The sequence below is a fragment of the Equus przewalskii genome, chromosome 4 (genome assembly GCF_037783145.1).
Source record: "Equus przewalskii isolate Varuska chromosome 4, EquPr2, whole genome shotgun sequence".
Taxonomy (NCBI): domain Eukaryota; kingdom Metazoa; phylum Chordata; class Mammalia; order Perissodactyla; family Equidae; genus Equus; species Equus przewalskii.
In genome coordinates this window covers 73,348,208-73,370,961 of record NC_091834.1, presented here as the reverse complement: position 1 = coordinate 73,370,961, position 22,754 = coordinate 73,348,208, and the positions used below count along the sequence as shown (strand labels likewise).

Here is a 22,754-nt window from a genome sequence, read left to right as displayed (position 1 = left end):
TTATAGCTCATCTCTCTTACAGGTGTTATGGTCTATGCATATGGGGATAGTTTTTCACAACTTTAAACATGTAAATCACAGTGTGATTTTTGCCCCAGATCTTTTGCCATTCTTTTATATGTATACATACATCTTTTTGGAACAAAAAAGGATGATTTTAGCTGCACTACAAGTGTGAGGAATATAATCAGTATCAAATGTCTGTTAATTTCATTCATTCAACGCAGAGATATTAAGCACGAATTATGTGTTATGCCCTAAGTTTTGTAGTAGAATACAATGGTGATTAAGCTGAAAAAGTTTCTGCTTTCTTTGAACTTATGGTATGAAACAAGGAAGAGATTTTTTCACATAAATTACTATAAGTCCAACTATTTCTTTTCTTTTTGTTACCTGTGATACATTAAGGATCCAGTCAACTTCATAGCATCATAGGGTGCCGTTTTTAGATGGCACTGCAACCAGCATTGGGATACTTTGGATCCAGGGTGCTAGTGTGCTCAGGTTTCCTCCACACAATTCCTTACATAACTGGTCAAAGCTAGTTTGGTCTCCCTTCCACTGAAGTAGACAGTACTGCTCCGTGGAAATAAATTTGGAAAAGAGAAACCTCTTCATGGATGCTGGCCTGTCCCAGTTGAGTATTTTGCATTTACATAGGCGGGTTCCGAGTGTAACTACAGATTATGCCTCAGAGCCTGAGATGAGGCAGCTGTCAGATGCCTGAAGTCAGCAGATGTAGGCAGTCAAAATGCTGAAGCATCTGAATGATGTTCAGCATCTGGCTGTTTACCAGGAACTGGGATTCACTTGGTTACCTAAACTTAAAACCCTTGAATATGCTTCCCAAACAGTTGCTGCTCAAAAATCTGGGAATGCAAGAACTAAAGAAATAAAGGACATTTTGCTGATAGAGTAACCAGAAGAAAATAAATTTATATTCTGATAAAATTTTATAACAAAATAAGTATAGGTGAGGTATATCTATTCTTAGTGACTATAACACTGTGAAAGGAAAGAGCATTCTAAATAATTTAATTTTATGTTAAGAGCATGTAATAAATCTCTCATTTTGAATGTAAAGAGGTACATTATTAGTACTAATTAATAGCAAATGCCTACCCTCATTAAATAAACTTTGTACAGATACGTTAAAATATCAATCAGAAAGGGGTAACACATTATTAGCCTGCGTGGTAGCCCCTAACATGTGCCCCGGCCATGATGGAGAACAGGCATAGGAAAATTTTAGAATATTTAATGGGTCTCACTCCTGTCTTCTTTGGGGCCAGTCACTTCTTTGCGTAATTTTCAGAGGCCTGAGTTCACAACTTCTGGGTAAAACTTTGCATTGTTCACATTGGAAGACTTAGACTCTAATTCTGCCATAAGTTTAAAAGATGTAACTTTAGAGATTGTAGATTACCTTTTTATTTCTGAGGAAATAACTAAACATTACATGGCAGCTGAAAGTCTCAGAAATAGGATACTGGTGACTTTGTGTTCACAGGAAGGCCCCATATAGCACCAAGAAGAGTCTTCCTTCATAGCATCACTATTCCCACCCCTACATTCTCCTTCATTAATCAAAGAGCTCAGTAGTGTTTGGTTCATTTTATGGCCCCTAAGTACACTGAATATGAATAAGAAGTCGACCTTGGACGTGACGCTATAAACCCACTGGTGACCTCTTATGACATTTCTTAGCAACGGCATCTCAAATAGTCACATTCTGTTAAAATTCTGAAAATACATGCATTTTCACATGGGTTTCTTTTCCTTTTTCTTCTTAACTATTATTTGCAGGTAAAACTATATTGTTTTCAGTACTTTCTTTGAGAATAAGAAATAGTTTATTTTTAACTCATTTTGATAAATTTTTAAATAGATATCTCAAATTTGATCATAGCTTGTTTAGCAAGATTTGCTAGATAAGAGTCCCCTAGTTTTACTTAAATCCTTATGTTTTAACAGTTCATGTTTTAGCCCATCATTTTCTTGTAAGAATTTGATGTGGGATTCGTTAATGACTTTTTCCATTGGTAAGCTTACTCCCTTTTGTATAACCTTCACTTCTAGTGCATATAGTTTTTCAAAAACTTTGGTCCTCTGTTTGTAGAGTGTGAGGCATCTATTATTAATGAAATATTGGTGATTTTTTTTTTCTGAATTGTCTTGAGAGAATAATATTTTCTTCCTCAGAAAAAAAGTCCTTCAGAATGAGGTATTCTTACAGAAAAATCATTATATCCACATATGTTCATAAGATACACTATTAAATTTAGCAGTCCCATCACATGTCAGCTTCAGATATTGTTGCTTTAATGCATTCCCTCACTACTTTGATAAAAGCCTTAAGATGTTGCCACTAGTTCTTTGATGATTTCCTCTGATGTTACAGTACCTTTCTTTTTTTCTCCAAAAAATCTGTTTTGCATAAACATGAGAAGTCAAGGCAGTTTGAGTTAACGAGTAAAAAGATTCAAGTTTTAGCAACAAAAGTACATATATATATGTGTGATCAGTTCTCTCACACACTATAACCCTCTCTTTCAATATGACGGAAGTTTATTTTAGATTTCTGGAAAATATGAGACATTAGCTTTAAAAGGAACCCAAACATGTTATTCAAGTTTATAATTTTGAGGTTTATTAGGCTATTTCCCCATTGAATTGAGATTTATTAATGGAATTTAGAGGGAGAAGAGTCAAACTGACCTAGATATTGACTTATTCATTTTCCCCATCATCCCTGCCTGACTTCCAAATGAGTCCTGTGTTCTGTTGGATTCGGGCATGGATAATTTTTTTAACATTTAGTTCTAGCTTCAAAATCATTTTGTGGTAATTAAGTTTAATAAAAAGACATTGTGGATTACTTATTATGTGCATAGTTAGGTTTAATACTCCTGTAGGGATGAACTATTAGCAGATTAATAATGAACTTAAATTTGTCCATTTTAACTGCAAAGTTCTGCTTTCAACTAGACTATAGTTAATAAGGTGGTATTATATACTTGAAATTTGCTGAGAGTAGATCTTGTGTTCTCACCATAAAAAAATGTTAACTTTGTGAGGTGATGGATGTGTTAATTATCTTAATTGTGGTAATCTTTTTGCGATGCACATGTATATCAAATCATTACATTGTACACTTTTCATATATACAATTACATTTGTTCATTATTCCTCAATAAAGCAGGAAAAAATAAAATAAAAACACTTAATACTCAGAATTAGATAATATTAGCCAAATAACTAAAAACTTACTTGTGATATAAGATGGTGCCTATTTCCCCTTACTCCTCTTTTCATCAATGTCTGGTCAAAATTGTCAACATTGTGAATGTTTCCTTGAGCCTGAGTAACCTATGTCATTGTTTTCTCTTTGTGTGCAATGCATCCTTTTAGGGCATATGATGTATTATATATTTTTTAAAGCCAAGCATGTTCTTCTGTGGCTCTAGTCTAGAAAAGAATGCCATTCTGCCAGTGCTCAGTGGTGCCTGTGGGATTGTGTTTATCTCATTGTGCTAAAATGTTATTTTCACTTTGCTACCTATACTTTGTGAATTGATAACATGGACATCTCAAATCTAACTATTGTGTCTTATACTTTCACCTGTTTTTTTTCCTTTAAGATTAAGGTTACTAGGCACCACTTTCACTATTCTTCCTTCTTTGTCACACCTGTTGTGTTTCTCCTGTAGCTGATTTATACCTTTATCAGATTGCCAGCAGAAGGTGGTCAGTTGTAGGGCTGCATATTGTATGAGAGATGCCCTTGTTTCAGAACTGGCTGATCATGAAGCTCTGTCTTGGAAGAGTTAGTTTCCGACAGCCGTATTATTTGCAAATGTGCTTGCATGTGTGCATGTGTGCGTGTGTGTGTCCGTGTCTTTATTTTAGAACTCTCGTCCAAAACAGGGAGAGCATAACAGCAAAAAACCTGTGAAATTCCTGACAGTCAAGTACAGTTTTCTACGTGATTAGCAAGATCAACACACAGGAGAAAACAATCACTTCTGAGCACACCATCTGTGTCATAGATTTTCAGATATACCAACATGGTCACTGCCAGTTACTAGCTCTCTTGTTCTTTTATTTAACATAGGAACTTTTCAAGAGGTTGAATTTTCCAATCTTCTAACTTTATAATTTCTGAAGTGTTGCCTTTTTTATTTATTAATCACTGCATTCCATAATATATGCAAGTGAGAGCACCCAGCACATCTCCTGGTAGGTAACACACATGCCCTCAATTACTTGGATCTAGAGCTGATATTTAAATAGGGTTGTGCTTATATTTTATAATAGTTGGCCTGCTCTAGCATTTAATTGGATATATTTTCATTTCTTTTCTTTCTTTTTATGTCTTCCTCCTTTTTCCTCATTAGTTGATAGCAAAACAAAAGGAAACAGTATCATACGGGAAGTATAGTACATACAAATGTTTTACCGAAAGGTAAGGCAACTCATGTAGCTCACACCCAGTGTAATTAGCATGTTTACATGCTAGTCTAGACACTCCGAGTTATTTACTTTTTTTGAGTGTGTGAGGAAGATTAGCCCTGAGCTAACGTCTACTGCCAGTCCTCCTCTTTTTGCTGAGGAAGCCTGGCCCTGAGCTAACATCTGTGCCCATCTTCCTCTACTTTATACGTGGGATGCATACCACAGCATGGCTTGCCAAGCGGTGCCATGTCTGCACCCAGGATCTGAACCGGGGAACCCCGGGCCACCAAGAAGTGGAATGTGAAAACTTAACCACTGTGCCATCGGGCAGGCCCCAACTTTTGGGAAGGATTTCAACTGGCAAATTTAGTAGATTCTTCTCATTTCAGTGTCATGATACGAGATAGATACTCAAGTAACATGAACTAAGTATCCTGGGAAATTAAGTATTAACATTCCCTTGATAGAAACTGCTACCTAATAAGAACATATTCCATTTTAAATTTCCTAAGCCATGGCAATATATCTAATTTACGTTGTCATTTGAACCCTGTCAAAATAAAGTGAATAATCCAATGTTAATTCTTTACCATTTGGCATAAGAATCCCAATTCTCACAAATGCAAAGGCCACCCGTGGAGTGTGGCAAATCTGGGGTAAACTGTATCAGATGAGTCCCAAATGGCAAAGGTGGGCTTGGGAAGGTGGTTTGGAAAGTGCAGGATGGTTTTCATTGGCCATACTGTTAGTGGCCAGATTTTGTGAATGTGCAACTGCATGTTTGTGCTTTCTCCGTTCAACATCATTGACCTGGATACTCAAAGCTGGTCATCTCAACAGGGTGCAATTTCAGCATTATAATAGATTCTTAATTTGGGGAGAGAAAATAAATAAAAACAGAGTACTTAAAATGCAATTGTAAAACAAAAATAATATTAAAATATCATCTTCCTATTTATAATTAATTTCTATTTTGTATGTCCCTGTAAAAATTTAAGGGAAAGAATATTTCAAATGCTGATTTGGATATTTATTTTGGCTTCTCTCTTCTGAACCCAAATGAGATTAAAAATCTTGTTAATAGAAAATATTAATCCTTCTCTCTCTCCATATATATATATATATATATATTTATTAAATTAGGATATAAGAACAAATCATGTTGGCTACCTCCTAAGATACTACCAATTAAAAAAAGACTATTCCTGCCAATGCAATCATTTTCTTGGGATTTGTTGATGCTTTTACTAAAGTCCTATGAGCCTCATTTTCCTTTGTTTTATTCCCTCGCCATGAAGCACCTATTGACCAAGGTGAATTTAGATACCACTGATATTTCTTGTTACCAAGAATATGAGTTATTCCTAAGAGAACATTTATACCTCACTTTACTCTACTCTCTTTGTCTGGGCTGCATCTGGAATTTGCTAGATCATTGCGTATTATATCCTATCTTACTTGAGGAACAAGCGAATCTTACTCCCTTCTCTTCCCTCTTTTATTTCTTTCTTTTTATTTTATGTTGTCAGAGTGCAGTTTTATCATAGAAAAAATGCCAACCAAAAATTATAAAATAAAACAAGAAGTGTGCATTGATGATTCTTTCACATGCATGGACATTTTTTTTAAACATCTAAAGGAATTAAAAAACCCCTCAAAGGTAGAAATACAGAAAAATGTTTCTACATTTTATTTTTTCCATATCTCTGATCTTATTGCCCTTTCTAGATTTTCTTCTTTTAAAAATAACTGTATTGTTGTAATTATTATAATTTCCTCAGGAAAACTTCGGTTGCTTGTAGCAAAATCTGAATTTGTGAAATCTCTCTCTTATATTTTTATGCTCCTCTGAAAGATGAGAATTTTCCCCTTGCAGATAGATTCTGGAAGATGTTTGCGTCATAGGTCTTAAGGATAAAAATCATAATACTGATAAACATAATACATTCGTACATAGAGTTTTTCTTTTATTTTAGTTATGTCCCCAAACCATGATAATCAAAATTATCATCTTCAATTGTCTGTCTCTCCACTCCCTCTGCTGTTCCTGCACCTACTCTCTTCTTATTTGTATTCATTGTGAAATGCTTCAGAATAAAACTCATAGCTTACTACTGGATGGACTGAATTTGTTTCTTAGGTGACATTATAGAAGAACTAATTTTACTAAAGAGTGATTCCTTGGGAAAAGTTGATATGTTAAAGGCTATTAGGAGAGTGTATAGTCGTTTATCCTCATAACGAATATCCTAGTTCTCTCTTCTCAACACATGGAGGGTTGCAGGTTAATTTCCTTTGAACTAGTCATGGCCGTTGACAGCTTTGGCCAGTGAATGATGAACAGAAATGAAGAGTGTCACTTCCTTCAGAAGCTTTAAAAATTTGTATGTGGTTCTCCACATCCTGTTTCCCTGTCTCAGTGGTGTTGAAAGCATGTCTGGAGGTGGAGTCTCCATTATCCTGGGCTCTGGAGTAACTATGTGGAACAGAGCTCCCCACCAACCCGCACTGGACATGCAGAGCAGGAAATAACATTTTGTTTTTAAAACTCTGTGTGTTTTGGAGTTGTTTGTTATGATAGCATATCCTATCCTCCCCTGTCTGACAGAGAGCAACTGTACAGTTTTGGCAGACTGTGGAAGACTTGCCATTTTTCTAATCTCTAGGGAGCTGCAGTGTCAATCTGGGGAGATGCCATCTCATTTGGAACATCCTAACGTTACAAAGGAAGAAACTTTATACTTTTATTTATTTTATGGATAATACATTGTCTAGCTTAAGTATAGCAGTGCTCAGATTATATGGCAGCCTCCATGGAATATTTTGATTTCTGGAAATTTATATATAATCATCCCTTTCCAATTTTAAATATATCTTCCCTTCTTTACCTTAAGGATTCATTATCTCCCAAATGCAAATGCTTTTGGGAGGGAGAATATTTTAAGTCTTATCAGTCATTTATACCTTAGTGAATAAAGTATGTAATGAATTAATTAGAGTTTTCTAAAAATAGTTTTAGATAGTGGTAAAGTGGGGAGATGATAAGGGATCATGGCACCTGTCTGGCAAAAGGGAAAAGGACATAGAGATTGCGTGTTAAAGACAAATTTTGCCTACTTCATAATTTTCAGAAGGGCTGGTTCTTTGTTTAATACTCTAGTGCATGCCAAGATTAAACATAAGCTCTAGAGAAATCTTAAAGCCCGTGGCATCATAGAAAAATTAAATTATATTAATGCCTTAAAGGTTTCTAGAGACTCCTTGTTCTTCAAAATTGAGTTGGGGACAGAAAAACTTGGGAAAGTCATTTGATTCTCTTGACTGAATTTACCCATTTCTCATGGAGCAATGATAAGTCCGTGCACTTCTGCTGACACTGGTGAAGCGATGAGTTGACGTTTCTGAAGATCACAGAGGTAGAGAAAGAGCATTTTAGAAGTAAAAAAGTACTACTATTGCAATTGGATGGTGATACACACATTTTACATGTGTCCTCGGCCCTCGTGCCTGTTGCACTTCTTGTTAAGGACATAATAACTTTGATAGAATAAATTTAAGTGTAGTTTTAAAAGATTTTAAAAGTTTACAAATATACTTGCTAGTGTGCTGATGAAATAGTAGAAATCCAAATCAGTTTCAGTATTAGCTTTTTAGTGGGATGAACTCCTATATGTTAGATGGTCTGTAGTTCCTAAATTGTATCGGAATTCAAGATCAGATTTGACATTTAGTGTTCATGTTAAAGTGCTATTCAAGATCTGGAGTTATCACATAAAAACAGGGAACATTCACTTTCTAACTTCTGCACTTCCCCAAACAGGTAATGAAGTCAGACTTTTGAATAATCAATGGCAATTATTTGCTAAGTGACTTAATCATAATATTAATCTCTCTAAAAGTATAATTCCTATTCATGAGTGACATATAAATTCCAGTTCTATATACTCACACCTGATTTTGTTTGCTTATTTTCTATGGTAATATTGATTCTGGACATCCTTTCCAAATTTCTTAGGAGAGATGTTTTTTCCTTTGGTTTAGCTTTTTAAAAGAGAAGTTAGGTTTTTTCAGTGTTTATCAGATTGTAAATTTTTCATAAGTTAATGATTGTCTTTATCTGGGCTACTTATTGGTAAGAAAAAAGGCGTTCTTATGGGTGTAAAGAACCTCATCATCCTTGGTGTCTATGTATAAAATCAATTATCATTAAAAGGATTTTTTACCAATAACCTTCTATCTTTGAGACTTCAGTGAAAGCAATCTGAAGTAACAAGGAATGTACTGTTTTCCTTTTTTGGAAGGCCTAGTATGCTATCTTCTTGTCTGCTTTTTATTTACTTGTAGAGCTGCTTTCTGAGTCCATTTCCAAAAGTGCGTTAGCTTCTATTTGGCAAGCAACAGTTTTTCTCTGTATGATCTGTTAATATTTTAAACTTAAACATTATCTAACTTTGGTATTATTTACTATTGATTGTTATCTTAGTGCCTCAAAATGCATTTGGCTTTGGAAATCAAACAATCTCTACTTTCATGGCATTTCTTATGTCATTAGCCTATTTCCTCCAAAAAGTCAGATGTAAGAAAAAGGATCCTTTTATTCCTGACATCATTTTTTGTTTGCTGTTTCCTATATTACCCCATTAAATTACTGTTTGTCTGTTTTCAACTAATCTAAACCATGGGTAATTTATCTTCCGAAATCTATCTGATTTTAATCTCCTTGAAGGCAAAGACTATGGCTGTTTGTCTTTGTATCCTAGGACTTTCCATAGAAGCTTATTAGTGAATGAATGAATCAATAAATATGGCATTTTGATGGGGAGGCTAATGTAAAGAATATTAAGGCTTAGTATTTAACATACAGTGTCTACTGTGTGACAGGACCAATTCTAAGTACTTGGAGCAGATGCTGTTGGTGTTCTGTCTATATTTCCATATACCCCTTACCATTTCAGTGAATGACAGCTTGTCTTCCAACAGCCTGAATGGAAGTTTTGTCAGAGGGCTGCCCTCAGCATGACAGAATCCACTTTGCTCATGTGCAACTTGGGCAGGATGTGCCTGGGAATAAATGTTCCCCTGGAGGCGGCCTGAAACCAGTGACTGATAGATTTGGGAGGGTATAGCTATCCCAGATTCTTTGCTCCCTTCCTGGGATAAATCTGAGCTAGGTATCTTATATAATTTTCAGTGCCATAAAATTAAGACAGAATTATTAATAAAAGAAGAAAATGTTATGGTCCAATCCAGCAAGAAGCACATTTTCAGGTAAGGGGATAAACAAATAATCAAACATTTATAATACAGTGTAACAATTATTTACATATTATATGTTTTAAAGCTATGCAAAAGAGCATTTTCCCAGTTTTTGTTTTGCCAAATTAAAAAAAAAATACTTCTTTTCTTAGAGAGGTTTCAATATTTATGTGATCAAATGTGTTAGATTTTTCTCCACTCTGCGGACTACAAAATAGTCACTCATGTTTTTATGAATGATGTTTAAAAATTTTTATATTTAAATCTTTAAGATTTTGAAATTGAATTTTTGGTATAGTAGAGATATGAGTCTCTCTTTACTTCTTGTTTCCTCTCTCTCTCTCAACAAATTGTTAGTCATTTGCCCTTACTTATTGAAGAATATATCTATTTCCTCCTAATGTGAAATACAGCTTTCAATATATACTAAATTTCTAAAAGTGCAAAAGGTTTGAGCTTTCTGTCTACTTTATACCGGCAGTAAACTCTCTTATTTTAGCGTAGTTTTATAATATGTTCAACATCTCATGGTTCAAGTTCTTTCTATTTTTTATTTTCAAAATATTTGGCTATGTTTTTCATTTATTCTTCCTAGTAAATAATAAATAATAGTAAATAATAATAAAAATTCTTTTTACCCAACAGAATGTAACTAGAATTTTGATGGATATTATATTGGATTTACGAATTTATTTGGGATTAAAATATGTTGACATTAACACCTATGCTAGAAATATATCTAAAGTTCCATCTGCTCACACACCCACAAATGCATTTAATTCTTGTTCTTCAAGGAAAGCTTATAGAGAGGAGGTCAGATATCATCTAGACTTTGAGAAAAGGAGAGTCTTGCAGCAGCACATTCTAAGCAGAAAGAAGGGAGGATGTTTATGATGAAGCTTGAAATCCAGACTCAGATTTGGTTGTGAAGACTTTTATGAGCTATTCTAGAGAATTCGGAATCAAAGTTTAGGCAGTAAGAAGTTTCTGATGGTTATAAGTAAGGAGAATAAAATCATCAAATCTGCTTTAGAAACATAACCGTCTAATCACGTAGTTGGTTCCTCTGCAACCAGTTGCCCATCCTGAAGCTATCTAGCGGCTCATTAAGTCACTTCATTAACATGCACTCACGTATGGTTGAAAGGGGCTTATCATGAATAACAAAAGAGGCTCCTCTCACCCCATAAGGAACCAGGAACTAGGGATGAAGACCAAATATTCATTTATTATATCAGAATATCACACAAGCAGTATACCATCCCTAAATGTTTTGATGTATGAACTACTTTTAAAATTAAAACTATATTTGAATACAAATAACGTGCATGTTTACTAGATAAAACATAGAAACTATAGGTAAAGAAAAGCTTTTAAAATCATAGCTACTCCATTGGACCACCATCAGCAGATCAGCACTGTTAACAATGGGCACCTGTTCCTTCAGGTGCGTGCATCCATGCGTGCATCTCCAATTGCTCAAAACCAAAATGTACGCCCATGTAGTAATACAGCTTCAAAAGTTACCTTCCGAATCGCGTAAGTGTATTTTTAACTCTAATGTAAGTTAAAGTAGTTTCTAATATAAGTTGCTAATATAAGTTAAAATCCCAAATATTTCCCTTTCTTAACAATGTTTTTTATTAATCTTGTGTCTTTATTTCTAATGTTAATCTAAATCAATAAATTTTACTCTAAATTAAATATTTGCTTTCTCCCATCACCTTAGGAAATTTAGACGTATGATAGCATCATCAGAAAATGTAAGATGACTCAAAAATTTGCTATCGATGATGAGAGAACTTTTTTTTACTTAATAGTTTTGCGGTTCTTCAAGCAAGACATAAAGTGCTGAGATATTTTCATACAACCTCCACTCCTTGACAAACATAAATGTCAATTTAATTGCATGATTTTTTAAAACACAAAGGCAAGGGAAATTTGAATGTAACCTTTGCATGAACCTTCAAGAATTAACATGAATTCTTCGTATATTTTTTTCAAAATATAGGTAAAATAAGCATGTGGTGTAACTGTGATAGAATGAATGCAAATTGTCACAGCACAAATTATAGTGTGGGAACAAAGCTGTATCTTTAAATTTTTAACCTCATGCAGATAAATGATACATAAAATGAGAAGTTTCATTTGTAAAGGCAGTGAGTAAATAACCAGTGTTCATGTCCCTTAAAAATACAGATCACCTTAGTGTATGAAAAATAATAGTAATAAAAATTAGAAATCTTACAAGCTGAATTATATATCTACCATCTACATGGGAAGATAAAATATCCTTGGACAAGATGAAAATCATCCTAGGGTCACTTTGAGGGCCAAACCATGTATAAAGAAAATGTTATTATATGAATTATGGGAAATTTGATGGCCTTCAGCAAAAACTCGAAGGCTGTTGGTACTCTAAACAAAACTGCAATTCTTAAAAACCGAAAACTGGTGCCGGCCAGTTTGATGAAGAAATGTTAAATGTTGCAATAAATGTGGGATCCTAGTCCATTTTGACAACAACCATATACTGCTTGTGTATATTCTGGAAAGAAACGTTAATTACAGGGCAATAACGGGATCAACAAGAGTTTTTACCGTGACCACCTTACTGTGGAGTAGTTTTGTTGGAGTACTGTTTCTCAAATTGGTAGCATACTTCAGAAAAAGAAAGGAAGTCCCCCTAATTGAAACTGCTGTGTCATTTCTTCTTCCTTAACTGAAATTCCAACCGAGGTTCAGGAAATGCCCTAATGAGCCACTTCTCTTTTCTCTTTCCTCAACTATGTGTATTCCAACCACCGTAAACTATTCATTTTTCATGACCAGATCGTTTACTTTGGTTGTCTCTTTTGGCATGGCGCTTATGTGATGGGAAGAGGGATTATAATTTGGTGCTGTTTGTAGAGGTGATAACCCTGATAGAATCCAATCATTGCTGGTAGGTAACTAAAGTGGCAGGTTAATTTTCTGTACTCTAAACAAACTATGAAGACAAGTCTAATCAATACCTATTTTACTTTGATATGTGCAGAATGCTTATAATTATGGCTTCATCTTGCATGATCACTACGTATCAGGATATTAGAGTAGTCGGGCTGTGATTTGCTGTTATTTGGGTAAAATATATCTGAAACTCTATTAATGTCTTATTTTAATCAAGATGTAGAAATCACTGTTTTAGTTCGTGATAACCAAAGCAATTTCTTTTTCCAGTTTAATATTCTTGGATATTTACTAAATTGGAACAGGATTTAACATTTTATTGCATCTTATATGTTATTTTATGAGTAAATGTTAATTACTGTTTACATTTTAGCAATATATATTTTATTGGCTTTTAAAGGTAAGAAAATATGAATACTGTTCATAGCAGAAATAACACTAGATAGTACTTTAGCGGATGGCATATGTTATTTTTCCAGGGTTAAAAATTATCCTGTTTTTTTAAATGAAGATTTGGATCTGAAAAGTTTGTGTAGGAGATGCCAAATATCCCAAAGCAATAACTTTTTATAGTGATAGTTTTCAATTGTAATAATTAGTAGAATTGTAGTAGGGACTTGAAGATTATACGTCTGTATACACACACACATTTACACGTATATTTTATATATATTTGTTTATATGAATTATAATCCAATATTTTCAATATTGTCTTAAACTGTTTCATTGGGAATAGACATTTTGAGAAAAAATAAACCTGAGGTAATCTTTGATTCATTTTGGATAGCTGATTGGTCATTTATTTACTAGAAACTTCGTTTAACATGGAGACTTTAAAATAATCTTCACAGTTCTTCCCTGTTCAGAGACTGTGTCAACAAAGCAAAGTGAAACAGAACGTGCAGTTCATTGTCAAGATTGTTCAGACAATTCTGCTTCACTTGTGTTTTAGATGAATCTGTGCATAGCTTGACACTTTCAAGTAGCTTTGGAATTAATACTAACTCTTTTACTTTTTTGGTGGAAGCCACCTTAAATAGGCCAAGCTTTGCGATCCCCATTTTGAGAAAAAATCTTTTTTAGCTATAAAGCAAATGGAATATATATATAATTTTCATGTTATCTATTTCTTTGGTTTTGATTGTTACTACTTTTTAGTTTTTATTTCATTACAAAGCACTGGGATAGTACAAGTACGTTTTGCTGAACCGAAACTTGGAGCTGATGTCAAAAATGAAACAAGCTAAAAAACGTTTCTTAAATGTAAGCTTAATTTTAATGACTGTGGCACAAACGTTTGTTATAAGGTCCAGATAGCCAAAATAATTATGAAGCATTTAAATACGATGTACATTTTTGGCATAAATGAAATTTTCAGGAATTGTGGTAATTAACACAGTGGAAAACATTTTTGAAAACAGTGATTTGAATAGTCAGAAAGGAGAAATAAAGGCGAAACTGAAAGAAATTAAATATTCTTACACACTGGTTTCAAATAAACCAATAAAATATGATAGAAAGGGAATAATGATGGACTTGATAAAATAATAAACATACATGTGGAAATGCAATTATTCAATTTTTTATAAATCAGCGTACAAATAAAATGATCTGAAATCAGCTAGACGTGCCAGATTCTTCATGGAGATAAGTTTAATTAACTCATAGTAAAAAATATTGGATTAAGCACTGGAGTGATAGCAGATCCATAGAGGTGATTTTACAAATAGATCACAAATCTTATACTATTTGGCAAAAGAAAACAAATGTATAGTGCAAAATGTATTTCCTACTTGAGTTTTACAGGTTTTGTTTCTAAGATCAGGAAGAAGTCTGTGAGGCATAGCACAGAAGATGTACGAGGAAAGCAGTAAAAATCACGTGTCCTCAAAAACATAACTTATCAGGGGAGAGCTTAACAGTAGTCTTTTAGAAAAAATGAGTGGCAAGAAACTAATGTACAAAAATATTTCTTATTTTATAGAGTTGTGAATTACCAACCAGTTAAGCAGTCTGGGGGTGGGTACAGGTGTTTGGAGATATACAAAACTTGGCAGACATTACTTTGCCTATGAGAACTGAGTTGAGAGAGAATTTTGTGATTCCGTTAAACTGTATTTATTGGAGCATGGAAAGTGTTGGCCACTTCATCATGAACAAAGAGGAAGAATGGTATGAGAATGCATTACAGGTAATTTATGTTAAACGTTAGGAAAACTAGGGGAATCTGTATTATTGAAAAGTGAGATAGGTTGTAGAATTTCCTCAGGTGACTAGTTTTAAGAATAGATTGGTCAAGGAGCCAAAGCCCTTGTCCTGATTTTGTCATTGCTCTCAAGATACAGGGGAGGTTGAGCCTAATGATCCATTAGGTTGCTGTTTTTCTTTTATCTCTTCAGGTTTGAAAGAATAGGTGAGACTTCAAAAGGAGAACTAAAAAAAGCAATTGAAGGAAATGAGTCTAGGAAGTAGAGATTGAGTTTTAATAAGGACTCTATACCCCTTATGCTCATTCCTAACAGTTACCATGGGAGGGTGTTTTCAAATCATCTCTTGCTTTCCCTGAAATACTTCTCAGCCTGTGAACTGGAACAGATTGTGATTCACCTTCTAGTTTCTTCCACTGGGCCAGAGAATCCTTCTATCCCTCCCTTTGTTGTTGTTGTTTTTTTTCTTTATTTCTTATTTTGTGAACTTGTTTCCAGTACAGAAGTTCATAAGCACACGGACAAATGAACTTCTGAAAGACACTCAGCTTCCTTAGATGTATTTCCAACCAAATAAGAATTTGAGTCAGGATTTTCCATGTGTTCAATCAGATATTTCACTGTATCCTTTTTCCCTTCCTTTGTCAAAACTCATTCTATTAAGCTTCCTCTCCCACTCCCCAAAAAAGACCAGTACTACCACATTGGAAATCTGTCTATAGACAGGTAATGGTCTCAGCCATGGTCTGCAGGGAATTTCTCAGCAGCTAAGATCTTCACACTCTGCTCCTTTTGATCCTGTGTAAATTCAAATGGATTTGAACCTACTGAACCATCTGAGGTCTGCAACAGCAGTTTTCTCTGCAGCATCAGACTTCTTGGTTTCTACCACCAGACTTTAAGTTCTGGTAAACTTTTAGGCTTCTCGTTAATTAATCTTACCCTAACAGGCGTCTGATCCTTTAGTCATACTCTCAAATGTTTCTTTCTCTCCATTTAGTCAATCACTTTTCCTCTTCTAAGCTTATGATTGTCCTTCACAAACGAAAGATACTTTTCACACGATGGATGATTTCCTCCTTCCATCAGAATTATACCCACCATTAAAGATTTTCCCTGTAAGCGTATTCAACCTTCTTTACTTTCTCTCTGCTATCAAATTTTAAAACATCTATTGTTTTTATTGCAAACTATCATTTTTTCTTATTAACATTTTGAGCACTTATTGTAGACATGTGGGGATATAGTGTTTGGAAAACTGAGCATACCCACCCTTAAAGTAGGAACAAACCAATGGGTGAGTTTGCCCATTGAGATGACTGATGACACTATTTCCTGGAGAAAGTAGACAAGGTGTGATTTTGCCTTGATCAGTAACTTAATAATAGCTATGTAAGTTTAATTAAGCTGAAGTATAAAAGTAGAGGCGTGTGCCAGGTGCGAGTTTTCGAGGATACTAGGTTTTGAGGATGCTAAGATAAGATATCTTACCTGCCAATGAGCAGTTGAGGCATTTCAACAATTAATTGCACTGACAAGTGTTATAGTAAAAGTATACATGAATTCTCTATGAGTCTAGCGGTTTTGGAAGAGTTCAAAGAGATGATGATGAAAGCATATCTTGAAAAATAATTAGCTATTCTCTAGGCAGGCAAAGGGTAGGAGAAAGGCATCAGACTAAAAGACTAGCATGTGCAGAGCTGTGAAAAGCACGGCACATTCAGGGGTCTTTGATTAGAGCTTGGGATCATGGTGGAGAATGATGGAAAGTAGGGCTGGAGAGTTAAGGTGGTGGCAGACCATAAGAGCTGTGCTTTTAAGGTTGTAGGATTTTAACAAGAGGAGTAGCTTGATCTGACTGTGTTTTAGCAGGCTATCTCTGGCCATTTGGAACATATATTGGAGGGATGAAAGACTAGAGTCATCAGTTTTAGATTTTGTTTATAGTGTCAGCCTGTAGCTGCTTTAAGAGCAAGAATGAGTATGTGTCTCTGGGTAACACTTTACAAAGTGTTTGCACCTCTGGCAAGAACAGAAGGCAAGTGCTTTGCTAAAAATATGATAGGACCTAGTTCATAAGAAAATCAAAGGTAGTGGACTGCATCATTTTCCACTGTAGAAATAACCGCTTAAAGTGAACATGGATTAGCTCCCAAACCAGTGGGCCAAGCAAATATTTGCAAGTGATTCAGTGATTTCTTTGTGGTTGCTTGGTTTAATGCTGATAGAACAAGACTGTGAAATAGGAAGTCAGAAGTTCAGCATTTTAGCTTGCTACTAACTTGCCATATGACTTTGAATAAGTCTGTGTGTGTGTATGTGCGTGCGTGCGTTTGCGGAATATTTTAAGTTGAATTAATATTCAGTGTGGAGAGTAAAAGGCTGGGACTGGGACTGAGTGTGAAGGACAAGGAGTCTGGTGGTGTTAAAGTTTAGGTCTCCTGTGCCTGAAGAGAAGTTCTGAATTTACTCCTGGGATATCAAACTTAGATTGGATACAGGAGCTCTAAGATCGGAAATCCAGGTCACAGCCCAAAGGAAGGACATCTCTGCTTCTCCCTGTGGGATCCTTGATCTCACATCTCTGACAGATTTTCAGAGCATGAAACATAACCATGGGCTACTATCTCATATGTCCTCTCCTATGAAAACAGCCTTAGAGGACTCTCCCTTAGGACAGAGCTCTCAGAGCAAAATGAAGTTGAGAATGAAGCAACTCTTAGCATAATTTGAGAGGTAACCTTTAGTTTGCCTTTTATTCATAGATCACCTCTATTTTTCCATGCTTTCTAAAAATATATTGCCAATTCATTATCATTTCTATTTGTTTCAACGTGAAACACTGGTGGTACTAAGTAGTATCTAAATTCACTAGATTCAGCCCCACTGAACTCACTCAGTGAAATGGATGACAAGACTTTTGACCAGTTGCTCAAGAAGTATTTGTCTAAAGACAAAACAAACAACAATAATAACAAAAGAGCAAGCAAAGATATTCCAGAATATGCTAGAAGAAGGAAAGAATTTATAGAATAAATGCGTAAGCTAAAATACGAAGTCTTCTACTGGGGGAGAAAAGAGAGATAGTGAATGTCAACTACCCCTGCGTGAGTAGCCATCACCTTAAAGAGTTTTAGTGAGTACCAAAATCAGCAATATTGCATGAAATCTTCTCTTCTCTTCAACAGTTGATAACAGCTAACATTGATTGGGCTTTACATGTATCAACTTGGTTGAGCCTGATAATGCCCTTGAGGCAAGTGCTGCTATCTCCATTGTTCAAAAGAGAAAAGTGCTGTTTTTGAAGGATTAGCAGCTTTCCCAAGGTGACCAGTGAGTAAGTGATGGGGCAGGGGCTTGACCTAGGTCGGTATGGTGCTTAGACCTAGGTAAATTGTATAATCTTTTTAAAGTTTAAATTTAAACTTTATCTTTGTTGTTCTATTTCATTCATTTTGAACAAGATCCCATCTTCATAGCAGAGAAGGGGAAACAGTTCAAGGGAGAAGGGTTGGGAAATCAGAAACCACAGTTAAGCTAAAAATGGTTCCTAGGCTTACCCACGGATAATGAGGTCTTTGACTGTATTAGATTTGCAACAATGGCAGTTGCAGAGGTAACAAGGGACCAGAATAGATGGCTCAATTTCATAAAAGAAAGGGGCAAAGTGAAGAGACTCATTAATGTTGAAGCAGTAGATGGATAACCAGTGACAAATATCAAGTAGATTTGCCTCAGTTTGGTCAGAGAAAGGTCATTGATTATTTTTGGTTAAACTGGTTCACAGAGGCTAGGTCTTCACTAAAAAAGAGAATTAATTGCTTCCATTTCCCACTAATTGCCTCAACATTTCCCTTTGCTTTGTCATTGGAGACTTGGTCAGAGAGGCAAAAAGTCAAAAGTCAGAGTTTGATGGAATCTACATAAAAAGGGAATCTGAGGAGACCAAATTATGGCATTTGGTGTAATAATGATAATGATATTTAGCATTTTTCCCTGGGAGTGCTGTGGATTTTTAGAGACCTTTTCAATCTTTAATCAGACCGTAGGGCACATTTAAGAGAGTTCACTGTTTTTATTTCCATCTAGAGGATAAGGCATCACAGAGAGACAACTGACCTCGGGCAAGCCTCCTGAGACGTTAATCCTGTATGTTGGATTACACCCTCCCATGTTGAGTTTTAGCTGGAAGCCTGGGCTCTTCCCAGAGGTATCATTCATTCATGCTCCTTGAGAGGCTTTTTGTACATTATTGTCTGAGGTTACTACCTCTATCAGTGACAGAAAAATCACCCAAGAAAACAGCATGAAACAACATTTTGATGTCACCAGAACTGCTTAGTTTACAGGCTATTAATTGATATTTCAGCCAGCTTCAATTAACGAGACATTCTATCTCGTATTTGCTTAATTAACCAGACTTTGAAATCCTTTCCAGCTCTAAATCCTTCAGAATATGTGTGCTTTATCTTCCAGACATTTTGTTTTATTTTTTGGAATCTAAAGTGGCAATGTAGAATGTGGGAAGAACCTGGTCTTCTGGATATGACAGGTCAGTGTTCAATCATTCTGGTTCCTCTGATTTACTTGTAATCCCTTCAGAGGCCCAATAAACAAATGATTCTCTTTAGGAACTCCCAAACCCACAATATCAACTACTCTTCTTTGCTGGAAGAACCCAAAATATAACTTATTATTAATTAGATATTTATTACATTATAGGCTCTTAGAAAGGTGGTGTATTAGAATGAGCATAGGTTTTAAAGCAAGATGGTTAGGTTTCAAAACCAGCTCCATCATAACCAGCTGTTTGATCCAGGCAGGTCATGTAATTGATTGAAACTCAATTTCTTCATGTGTAAACCTGACATCATGGTCTCATGGTTATTAAACCAGAAAGTGAGGGGAAAGCTCCTGGCTCAATGCCTGCACAGAATGGTGACCTAGAAACTTTAGCCACATGCTTTTTAGCATTGTTATTAGAAATTATAAAGATATTAAATGATAAAACTATGAATTGGGGCATGAGTTAAAACAAACATAAGACGCTGGTATAAAAGAAGTCTAGTACTTTATAAAACTCCTTTGTCTGAACAAGATGCTCTCACAGTTATGGAGAACTGGAACTGGAGCATCTTCTTCTGACTGGATGCCTGTGTACAGCAAGGCCTCCTTACTCTGCCCTATTGAAAGTGCTTCACACTCATTACATCATCTAGCAATCAGAACAAATCTGCAAACTGAATAGTAGTATTGCACCCATTGTATAGATAAGGGTATTTACATACCAGGGGTGAAATATCTGGCCCACAGGCACACGGCTTGTCAGTGAGGAGCCCAGGTTTAAAGCCTGGTGGGCGGATTCCAGACCCTTCAATCCTAACTGCTGCTCTAACAATGCTTTTGAAACATTAGGCTGCAATTCAAGGTTGTCATTTGTATAAGCTGAGAGAAATCCCCCCCACCCCAATTTTTAAATTAATTTAGGGGATTCTTAAAGGTTATCTTTCATCTGACAAAAATGGCCATTCACGCTAAGAATAGAAAAGCATGGTCAACAGTGACATCTATGTCACCAAGCCCTATGCTGGGGTCTTTGTAGGTGTTTTCATTTAATCTCCAAAAGTATGACTAGTCCATTCTCTTGTCAGAACACTTGTCTCAGTCCTCTGACCAAAAATGTCATGAGCTGGGCATAAGGATCCTTCCTGCTCCCATTGTGCTTTTCTCTTGTCTGCCCCTCCCCCCTGCCTCCCTTCTGTAGGTCACAGACAGGCCCAGTGAGCCTTTTCTCCCCGGTGCTGAAGCTGAGGAACTCTTAAGAGAGCCTTAACTGTCAAACTAGTTGCTCACAACTTTTTTGACTTGTTTCTCTTAAACAATGTAACTTAATAAAACTCCTTTCACATATATAAACAGGGCACATCTACTAACACAGGAAGAGCTAAGACTGTGTATACATGGGAAACCTGGTTTGACTGTTTTGATTAACTTGACTGCTCAAGTCAGTCAAAAAGTAATCACCAGTTAAGCAAAGTATTTTGACAGATTTTTGGCCCACTGTGACTGCTTATTTGACTGGCTTGCCTGTCAGCTCGAAGTGGTCAGATTGACTCGAGACAGTCTAACCGGAAAATTTAACTTTGGAGGACGTGGGTGTCTGTATACCAGAATCTACTTTAAATAACTTTATTTGAAATCTGTACTTATTTTCCTGGGACCAGTGAGAGAAGTTTGAAAGTGACACATTGCAGCATTTGACTTCCTAGAGTGAGATGTCTTGTCGTTTGCTAGGGCTGAGAATATATTTATAGGCTACAAAACAATTACAGTTTTTTTCGCTGTGCATATATAGAGTTCAATAAGATTGAAACTCTACCCTAACTTGGCCAAGTCCTAATAAGGTATCACATTCTCTTACCCTTCTGAAGGGTTGATGATAGATGTATGACAGCAAATGGCTTCTTAAATATCAGGTTACTCATGCAGTCATTAGTGACTTGAGGTAAAGCGAAGTTGACCTTGCCACTAACAGTAGTCCTTCTAAGAAGAAGAATTTATGAGAGAGAGGAAAAAAACCCAAACGAAAAACCCAACAAAACTGTTGATGAAAGGCAAGAAAATCTGGGTTGACATTATTATTTGAGCTACTTTTTAAAAGCAGCCCCTTTATAAGTCTATGCTTATGTTCCTTTAGGAAATTTACTTTGAAATAACTGCCATGTTTGCCCAAGACAAAAACAACACCATAAAGTTGGGAAGAATGATTTATTCTCACAATTTCGTGCTGGATTATATGGGGAGAATATAATGAGGTTATTGTCTGCTGTAAGCACATTTTTTTAAGGTCTAGTTTACATCGGTTAAGTATCCTAATGGATTTACACTGAGAATTTGAAATATCCTGTTATTGTTTGAAAGACATTCATGTCCTGCTCTAAAATTCTGACTTTTCCTCTGGAAGTGTTTTATTAATATACAGGATTTAGATGCTATCTCATGTACTTTTTATTAAATAAATTCAATTGTAAGATTAGATAAAAATTAGGGACAGAGTGTCAGTAATGACCAAAATAATGACACTTTTCTTAAAATAGCTTCCTTAATAGTCACAGTTTCTCTCGCGTTAGAGTCACTTGATGTATGATTCTATTTGCTAAAATTTTGTGATTAATAGAGGGAAAGGAGCTTACTTTAGTTTTGCTTTCAAGGTTTCTGCTTTTTAGTCATTTTATGATTAAGTGTTTTTAGCGGTAAAGCTCTTTCACCGAGTAAGAGGAAGGAGTAAATTAAGTCTCACAGTTTGAAGAATGCTGTAGAGTGTCCATTGGGGTATATATTGAATTTTATGTGTTCTCTACATTACAGAATTATTATTGATAATGTTTCAATGATCGTCTTGATGCTTCAAATCTTTTACACGTTTGGGATTATTTCCTTAAGCTTTGCAAATGTACAAACTTACCTCCCTGGCAGCAGCTCATGTGGGTGCCTGTTCCCTCGTTCCCTCCTCAGCACTAGGTCTTATCGTTTAAAGTATTTGTTAAATTGAAAGGCAAACAGCTTCATTTTAATAACCACCTTTGATGAGGAACAAAGACTCAGTAGTGAGACCACTGAGGATCTGAACTCTTGATGGCTTCAGAGCTCCTTAAACTACCCTTGATCTCCACTTTCTCGTGTGTAGTGCACAGAGAACAAGGCTGCCCACCTCAGCAGCTTGCTGTGAGGATTACATCAGACCAGGTGGGTAGTGCTCCCAGCTCTGTGCCTGACCCAAAGCAAACTTGCTATACTTATCAGCAGCGTATGCCATTATTATCATTATGATTATTAACATAATTGCTAACTTGGAAGAGAGCACCAGGATAGAGATAAGCAGACTTG

General features: G+C 35.6%; 1 protein-coding gene across 4 annotated transcripts in view; it reads left to right on the top strand.

The window, feature by feature from the left end:
- TFEC (transcription factor EC) overlaps positions 1–22,754 on the top strand; it is a 178,932-nt gene that overhangs the window by 92,996 nt on the left and 63,182 nt on the right. Inside the window, exon 1 of one of the 4 annotated variants that reach the window (XM_008521805.2) lies at positions 12,468–12,655. The exons of 2 other annotated variants lie outside the window; for them this stretch is intronic. The gene's annotated coding sequence lies outside the window, so the exon portion shown is untranslated. Of the gene's footprint in view, positions 1–12,467; positions 12,656–22,754 lie in introns of those variants that run through there. One more of the 4 variants, XM_070616349.1, reaches the window with a different exon arrangement.